The sequence below is a fragment of the Myotis brandtii genome, unplaced genomic scaffold (assembly GCF_000412655.1).
Source record: "Myotis brandtii unplaced genomic scaffold, ASM41265v1 scaffold244, whole genome shotgun sequence".
Taxonomy (NCBI): domain Eukaryota; kingdom Metazoa; phylum Chordata; class Mammalia; order Chiroptera; family Vespertilionidae; genus Myotis; species Myotis brandtii.
Window position 1 is genome coordinate 1,628,921 of NW_005359225.1, and position 9,334 is coordinate 1,638,254.

Sequence of the window (9,334 nt, forward strand, 5' to 3'; positions counted from 1 at the left end):
TGGACAACAGAGGGGGAGGGGATGGGAAGATGTTCGGGGTGGGGAGGGACACTTCTGCCTCCCCCTCATGCACCCGGCCCGCCCCTCCTACATCAGGGCTGTGCCTGTCGGAGGACTGGCTGCCTTAGCTGGGGGCCTCCTCTGCCCAGGCCCAGCCCCTTGATCCATGCCGTGAGAAACTCCAAAAGCTGAGCCCATCCGAGGGGAGAGAGGTGTTGAAAGCCATATCCTGCTCGAGGGCTGAGCCAAGGCCAGAGATAATATCATGTGCTGGGGAGCAGTGGGGCTGGGCCTCCCTAGTTCCCTCCCTCCCATCCCACCCCCAGGCTCAGCACCCCTGCCTGCGCCTGAGCTCAAGCCCCGGGCAGGGGCCGTGTTGCTCCCAGCCTGGGAGGTGGCTTGGCCCCTGTCCCACTGGACTCACTCCAAGCCCCGCTGGCCCAGGCAGTCAGAGGTCAGGGCGGGGAGCTGGGCTGAGGTCTGGAACTGGCCAGGTCATCCTAGGTTCCCTCCTGCCTCTCTCAGGACCTCAGTTTCCACGTCTGGGAAGCGGAGTGGGGAACCGGGTCATCTCTAAGGGCACTGGGTTGGGGGCGTGAGGCCGGCTCTGGACCGGCTTCGGCTGCAGCTCCTGGGGCAGGGTTGGTGGCTGGTGGCTGGAGAGATGGACGAGTGACCGAACACGCAACAGCGAGGACCTAGAAAGCCTACCATCCACGCACCACTGCAGACCGTCCACAGAACGTGTCTCTACTCCCCGGCTCACTTATGACAGCCCGTCAGTCCCACGTCGCGCAGTTTACAAAGGGCCTCGCTGTTCGTCCCTGGGCTCCGGGAGGAAGGACGGGGAGGGCCTGTGCCCATTGGGGCAGAGGGGAAACTCGGAAAAGCCCTGAGGCTTCCGTGTCCCTGTCTCTGAGCTCCCAGGAGCCCAGGATGCTAACAGGGCAGGAAATGTCACCAACTCAGCAGGTGAGACACCCAGGCCCAGGGGGCTCCACACAGGGACTAAGGGCCCAGCCAGGACCAGAGAGCAGGTGTCCCGGCCCAGCCTGAGCCCACTGTGCGCCTGAGAGGGAGGTGAGGGCACAGCCCCTTCCTGCAGCGCACACAGGGCCTCTGCCCAGTCAGTGCTCCCAGGACCGTCCGCTGTGGAGACCAGGCCAGGGTCTCCCCTGCTTCAGACCCTTCCTGCTCAGGCTCCATGCCTGGCTCCTCCCCCAGCGTGTGAAGCCCTCATGCCTGACCCCAGCCACTCCCCCTCAGTGCTGGAGCCTGACCATGTGCCTGCAGTCCAGGGAGGCCTTGTCCACAAATCAGGAACATCTCCACACCTGAGCTACTCCAGCCTACAGCCCTGCCCTTCCCGAAACACATCTGTTCTGGAGCCCGAAAACGTGCCATTGAAGAATGGCTCTGTCCGCTCATGTCCACTCTCATCAACACCCCAAATCACCAGCTCCAATGTTACCTGCCAGAACCCAGGCCCCTGCCAGCCCCCCTGAGGGGTGGGGGCAAGGCCAGGCTTTGGTTGAGTGGACTATGTGCCTTGCTACTTGGGTAACCTTGGCCCAACCACCACCCTTCTCTGAGCCTTGGTTTCTTCATCTGTAAAATGGGATGACGATTCATACCTGGGAGGACGCAAGACGGAAAGGAGAGGAGAGATGTGAATGTACCGTGCGGATCGAAAAATGCTGTTCAGAATACAAGTGAAATCTGAGGGAGGAGCCCAGGTGACTGCCCAGGGTCACAGAGGTGAGGGAGGACAGTCTTTTTTTTTTTTTTAAATATATTTTATTGATTTTTTTACAGAGAGGAAGGGAGAGGGATAGAGAGTTAGAAACATCAATGAGAGAGAAACATCATTCAGCTGCCTCCTACACACCCCCAACTGGGGATGTGCCCGCAACCAAGGTACATGCCCTTGACCGGAATCGAACATGGGACCCTTCAGCCTGCAGGCTGACGCTCCATCCACTGAGCCAAACCAGCCAGGGCAAGGGAGGACAGTCTTGTGCAAAGGCCTGGAGGGTGGCCAGCCATCCCACGGTGGGGAGGCCTGAGCATGGGGCACCTTATCCTGAGGGGCGTGGGGAGCTGCTGAAGGGCCAAGCACCTCCTCAGGGAGGCCCCCCCGGCATTGGTCCGGGGGCTCCTTCTCTGAGAGCAGGGATGGGCCCTTCCCTGTGAACTTCTCAGCAGACCCATTCAGCCTCGTAGAAACCAGGCTCAGCGAAGGAAGAGACCTACCTGGAGTCACATGGCCACCTGCAGGGGGCCCAGAGGCCGACCAGGTCAGGGTGTCACCAACTGACCCCAGCATCCCCGCTCTTCAGGGACCCTGTGAGCACTCACCCCCCAACTCAGGCCCAGGAGCTCAAACCCTTCAGCCTCTGGCCACTTGTCATTCTCCCACCTCGAGTAGCCAGACAAGGCCCGGCAGGTGGCCAGGCGGGGCGCCTGGAGGTGTGCACGGAGGCGAGCCGGGCAGAGGGCGTCTCCAGAGAAGAACCAGAAATGGTGCTGAAAGGGGTTTGGAAGAGGCTGGTCTGGAAGAACACAAGAGAGACCGTAATGGGAACCAGAGGCCACGGGAGGGGCTGCTCTGGGCTCATCCCGCCGCTCGCCCCTCGAGGCTCCGTCAGGGAGACTGAGGCCTGGCCCAGCGCAGAGCTCATCTTGGCTCCTTGGCCACTGCCCAGCTCTCTCCCCACGCTGCATGGTCCCCACAGCCCAGGGCGACGGGGTGAGCCAGTGCTGGAAATCGGAGATTTTGTGGGGGTTTGGGATGGGGCCAAGTAACATCAGAAGAGTTTGTGAAGCTAATAAATAAAGTCAACATGATTGCTTAACCTACTGAGGAGGTTGAGGAGTCGCTCAGGATCAAGACAGACAAATGAGTCCGGTGTCCTCTGCCAGCCAGGGTGCCGTGAGGCCCTACTGTGTGTCTCCACTTTCATGATACCTGTTTCATTTGTTCCTAAAAGGAGCCCTGGGATGAAACAAGCATTTCCTAAGTTACAGATGTGGACACTGTAATTCAGAGATGTTAAGTCACTTGCCCAAGGTCACACAGCCACCAAGGGCAGAGCAGGCACTTGAACTCAGGTCTATGGGTTTCAGGTCTCGGGTCCTTTCCACTACCCTCCTCCCACCTCACCCCCGCTCCCTGCCCCCACCCCCACCCTGTGGCTCAGAAAGAAATTTCACAGGGGAACGGGCCTCTGCCCTGGGGTCCCCACTGGCTGAGCAGGGAAAGATGCTGGCATCAGGAGTGTGGGTACTACCACTTAGGGGGCAGTAACCCATGGGCCCTTGTCTCTCAGGTGGGTGCTAGTGGCTTGCTTGGGGATCGACAAAGCCCTCTCCCCAAAGTGCCCATGGGGTTAGTGCCCCCTAAGGCCTGTCACCCTACTGTCTTCCAAGTTCACTCATCGGCCTCTACCTTTGCTTTCTCCCCCAATGCCTACCTCCCACCGCTCCTCAGGGAACAAGGGGGAGCCAGTGAAGCCCCCGGGGACCACTGAGGACCCGAATGCCCAGCTTTCCCTGAGGGTAGTGGGGAGCAGGGAGGGTGGAGTAGAGCTGAGCTGGAAATGGAACCTGAGACGCGTTTCCTGAGAAGCTGGTGGAGCTTGAGCTTCGGTCCCTCACTCGTCTGAGTTCCTTTCAAGACCAGAAGCAGGGTTGAGAGGGTGGGAGTTAGCCATTAGGTGTTTTTGTGAAGTTTCCAAATGTTTTAACTCCTAAGACCCTGTTCCTCTCCACTTTGACTCCCACGGCACAGCCTTCTCTAGAGCAGCTCTCAGTATTTTGGGAATCGAAGGGGAAATTGAGTGAAGTCCGAGTTTCATGTGGGCGTAGGGGTTATGGATGTGTGGCTGCAGTCCCTTGCATGTTTAGTTGTTAGTGCTGGTCCTCCCGGGGTGGAACAGCTTCCTGGAAGCTATACTCCCACGGCCTCTGGCAGGCTCCCCCAGCATCAGGACATCAGCGTGCCCTACGGACCCTCGGACCCTCGGACTGGCAGCGCGTGGGCAGTGGTGGAGGAAAAGTTCTCACCTGCCGGGGATATACTCAGTAAAGCAGCATTCATTTTTTTTTTCTCTTTCCTGATGACAATTACACAGCATACAATTTATCACAAGTCCTGTGGTTTTGGCAAACCTGCAGCAGTACTGCAAACCTCAAATACTGGTACCTGTATATCTGTGTTAAGTAGCATGTTTGTGTATCCCAACAAACTCATCCTGTCCCCATGAAGTCTGGCTGTCCCAGATGAAATGACAGGCAATTTGTTTCTCAACAAGGACTCCCACATTGCACAAGCTTTGGGCCCTCAGAACTTGACCTGCCCCTAGTCTGCCTCAGAGGCCGCACCCTAACCTCCGCAATACGCTCTCTGCCTGTAAGTTGTGTGATCAGAACCAGGGATTCCCCCAGATCCAGGGACCCCAAGGCCTGCCCTGTCTTCTCAGAACCTCTGTCTGCCTGTTTACCCCAACCCCATATTCGTCCCAGACCTCCCCACACTGGGGTGCTTCCTGCAGGTAGTGCCTCGGTGGCGGGGCCAGACCAGGAGAGCAGGGGTTCTGAAGAAGCAGACGCGGGGTCCCAGCCCGCCAGGCCTCTGCAACTGGGCTGTCCGTGTCTGGTAAAATCCCCAGGAGAGCGGCCTGCGCTTCCAATGAGCTGTCTCCCAGGCCGGGGTCCCTGTGTGGGGCCGACCCCCTGCAGCCTGCCTCCTCGTGGCGCCCAGCACCTTTCCACACCCCCAGAGGTGCTCATCCCCTCCCCAGGAAGGCCCTTGCACCTGGGCCAGCCACACCTGTGAGAAGCCTGTGTGGAGTGAACATCTGCCTTTCCAAGACTTCCACCCACAGGTCTTGCAGAACAAACTCAACCCCCCTTTCACCTGGAAACTCTTTACTCCTGCTCATCCTTCGTGCACGGACAACATTGCTTCTCTTTGAGGTAGTTTCCCTGCTCCTCATCTCTCCTCTGAAGCCCAGGTGCTCCCACACAGGGCAGTGCGATCACCCACCTGTGTGCCCTCTTGGGGGCGGGGACTGGATCAGGTGCTCTCTGTGCCCCAGGGCCAAGCAGCAGAGGGAGGTCACTGAGGCTGGGCTCCACCAAGGTTTGCCAGCCACCTGCCTGCCTGGTAACCACACAGGACCAAGGTCAAAGGTCAAAGAGCAAGGCCACACCCCAGCCGGCACTCCTCCCAGGTTTGCCCCCCTCAGCCCCTGGGGCAGACACCTGGCTCCTGCCCTGTGCCTCCCCAAAGCGCCAGGCTGGGACCTGGCTTCTCAGCCACATTTTCTGAGGCTGGCCACACCCTTTTTCTGGAACACCTTTCCTCCGGACTCCCTGGTTCCCTCCCACCTTTCTGGCCATTTCTTCTTAGTCCCCCGTGAGGGTTTCTGTCCTCCTCCTCGCCCTCCTCCTCCTCCCACTTCTAAATGGACCACAGAGCTCAGTTCTGAACCCACTCTTTCCCACTCCAAGTCCCCGACTAACGCCAATGACCTCTGGTCTGCACATGCACCACCAGCATCTACCCTTGCGAGTCTGACAGGCCTCTCACACCCAACACTTTAATCTGAAACCAGTATTTCTCCCAATAAACCTGCCTTTTCTTTTCTTTGCATGGCAGCCCCCATCCTGCCTCCATTCCAGCTGTTACCCTTCTACCCTTCCACCCCTCAGCACCCACTGGGCTTTTCTTTTAAAAAACCACCTTATTGAGGTATAATTACATACAATAAACTGTCCCCATTTAAAATGTAATTTTATAATTCTTATTATATTTCTCAATTATTGAGCTTTTTATTGTCATTATAAAATGTTCTTCTTCATGCCTGGGAACAGCCTCATTCTCAAGTCTACTGTATCTGACATGAATGTAGCTGCTCCAGCTGCCTCATGCCCACCGTTTGCACGGTCTCTACCTCCATCCTTTAACTTTCAGTCTGTCTGTATCTTTGTATTTAAAGTATGTCTCTTTTAGGCAGCATAAAAGGTAATCTTGTCTTTTTTTTTTAATCTAGTAAGACAATCCCTGCCTCTTTATTAGGATATTTATTGCATTTGCATTTATTGTAATTATTAAATGGTTTTGTCTTATTTATTTCAATTTATTTAACTTTGCTATTTGTCTTCTATTCGTCTCATCTGGGTTTTGTTATTTAGTTCCTCCTTTCTGGCTTTCTTTTGTGTTAATCAAATATTTTTCAGTATTCCATTTTAATTGGCTTTCTAGCTATCTTTGCATAACTTTTAATGGTTATTCTAGAGATTACAATACACATATTTATTGTATTTATATGTATATGATATGTGTGCACCCCAAGGGCAAAAGAAAAAGAAAAGACACTTACTAAGAAAGGCTCCTGGTGGCTAACTGGGCTCAAATTTTAAAAAGACAACCTAGCCTGGCCAGCATGGCTCAGTGGTTGAGCGTCAACCCATAAAACAGGAGGTCATGGTTTGATTCCTGACCAGAGCACATGCCCGGGTTTGGGGCTCAATCCCCAGTGGGGGTGTGCAGGAAGCTGCTGATCAATGAATGATTCTCTTTTCATTGATGTTCCTATCTCTGCCTTCCTCTCTGAAATCAGTAAAACTATATTAAAAACAAACGAACAAACAAGAAAACAACCTAGCAGCCAGGGACTTCTCACTCAAACTGCACTTCACAGAGAAATCTGCACTGACCTGATGGCTTGCACTGTTTCTGCCATCAGAGCCAGCCCTGATAAAGGAGTTCCTGGAATCCTATTTCAACCAGTAGGACTGAGGCTTTCCCCAGCCAATCAGAGCTGTACAGCTCCTGCCAATCAGAGTGGCTCTATTCTGACCAATCAGAACAGTGCCTTTTGGACCAATCAAACTTCGAGGGTTTGGAGTCCACATTTGCCTGAGGATGGTCCAATCAGGGACCCAGGGCCTCTGTCCTTGGGGACTCCTGTCCATATAAGCCAGCTCCCCTCTGACTCAGGGAGCACACATTTCCTTGCCACCGAAGACTGTATTTCTCATGCCAGAGCAGAGCAGACCAGTAAGGAGCAGAGCCGTTTAGACAGAGAGGGGTCCGGCCCCCGGGCTCTCACAGCCATGTTGTTTCCACAGCTGTGCTGTATCACAGTTGAGCTGTTTTGCTGTTAATAAAGTTTCCTTCTTCACCTCACCCCAAATTGGAGATTCCTGTTGGCTTTGAATTGGAGCCAATGACCATCAGTTGACATACTTATTCACATGCATAACTTTATCAGTCTACGTAGAGTTAATGGATTACTTTAGGTAAAATTTAGGTCTGTTGTAAAATATATTTCCATTTATCCTCCACCCCCATTTTCCGTAATGCTATTGTTGATGGTTGTCAATTATATATATATACTTTATAACACACACTTTTATCAGTCCCAGTTATCTTCTTTCCTTACTATAGATCGGAGTTCCCTTCAGCCTGAAGAGTTCCCTTTAGCATTTTTTTTCTGTCATGAGGTCTCCTGGTGATAAATTATCTCCTTATCATAAACTGTCTTATTTCACATTCGTTTTTGAAGGACAGTTTGCTAAATATAGAATTATCAGAGACAGCTTTTTTCCCCAGCACTTTGATTGTGTTGTTCCAATATCTCCTGGCTTCCATTGTTTCTGATGAGAAATCAACTGTTAATTGTATCACTGTTCTTCTGTATGCAAGGTATCTTTTTTCTTTTTTTCCTTTTTTCCTGGCTGCTTTCAAGATCTTTTCTTTCTCTTTGGCTTTTATCTGTTTGACTATAAAGTGCCTAGAAGTGGTTTGTTTCTTTGTTTTTATCCTCACCAGAGGATATTTTTTCCTTTTATTTTTATTTATTTTAGAGAGTGGAAGGGAGGAAGGGAGAGAGAGAGAAAGAGAGAGAGACAGAGAGAGACAGAGAGGGAGAGAGAGACACAGAGAGAGAGAGAAACATTGATGTGAGAGAGACACATCAATTGGTTGCCTCCCACACATGCCCCTACCAGGGCCAGGAATCGAACCTGCAACCCAGGTACACTCCTAAACCAGGAAGTGAACCCGAGACCCTTCAGTGCTCAGGCCAACGCTCTAACCACTGAGCACACTGGCCAGGGCTAGAAGTAGTTTTTTTTGTGTTTTCCTGCTTGGGATTTGTTGAGACTCCCAGGTCTTGAGGTTAGCTTTTTTTTTCTTTTTTCCCACCAAATTGGGGGAGTTTTTGTACAGTATATATTCAAATATCTTTTCCTGCCCTTTTATCTCTTTCTCCTCTCCTATGGCACTTAAATTACACAAATTTTGGACCTCTTGATATTCCTTAGGTCTCCAAGGCTCTGTTCATTTTTCAAATATATATATATATATATATAGCAATTTCTCTCTTGAGATTCCCTTTCTCTTCACTCATTAAGACCACTTTTCCCTTTAAACCTTTGAATGTATTTTTATTTTATTGTTTGTATAAAAACTGCTTTGAAATCTTTGTTTGCTAAATCTAATATCTGTGCCCCACTCAGAATCAATTTCTAGTTTACCTTTTCTTCACCTGAGTATACATAGCTCATGCTTCCCTGTTTCTCTGCAGTCTAAAGATTAGATATTGAAGCGATTCTGGGCTCTGTTGTGCTCTTCTGGTGAATTGCTGGTGTTCATTCTGGTGGGCAGCTAATTTGCCTAAATGCGATGCAAACGACCACCCTGTGTCCTCCACAGTGTGCAGCATCAGAGATCTCTGCCCAGTTCCTAGCTGCTACTTTTAAAAAGCCTGGCTCCTAGGGGTCTCCCTGCACCTCTGTCATTTGGCAATCATCCAAGGATTTGGGCGATTTAGATTTAGATTTTGGTGCTCGCTTTTCTGTGGTTCCCTTGTTTCTGTAGATTCTCCCCTAAATTTCCAGCTGCTCTGTCAGTCTTGGGCTCTGTCCTCTGACACCTCAGGCTATAAGACTTTAGCTTTCTGCTATGTGTACTACACACAGATTGGGAAATTCACCCTGTTATTCATTCATTTATTTATTTTGGGGGGAGGGAGAGAGAGAGAGAAAGAAACATTGTTTTGCTGTTACACTCATTTATGCATTCACTGGTTGCTTATTGTATGTTGCCTGACTGGGGATTGAATCTGCAACCTTGGGGTATCAAGAGGACACTCTAACCAACTGAGCCATGCCGGCCAGGGCGCCCTCAGTGTTTTTGAAGCAGCTCACTCATATATCTTTCCAGTCTAGTGCAGCTCTGTCTTTCAAGGGTAGCTTTCTCTCTGGTTCCTGCCTATTTTTAATTTAATTTTTATTTTTATTGATTTCAGAGAGGAAGGGAGAG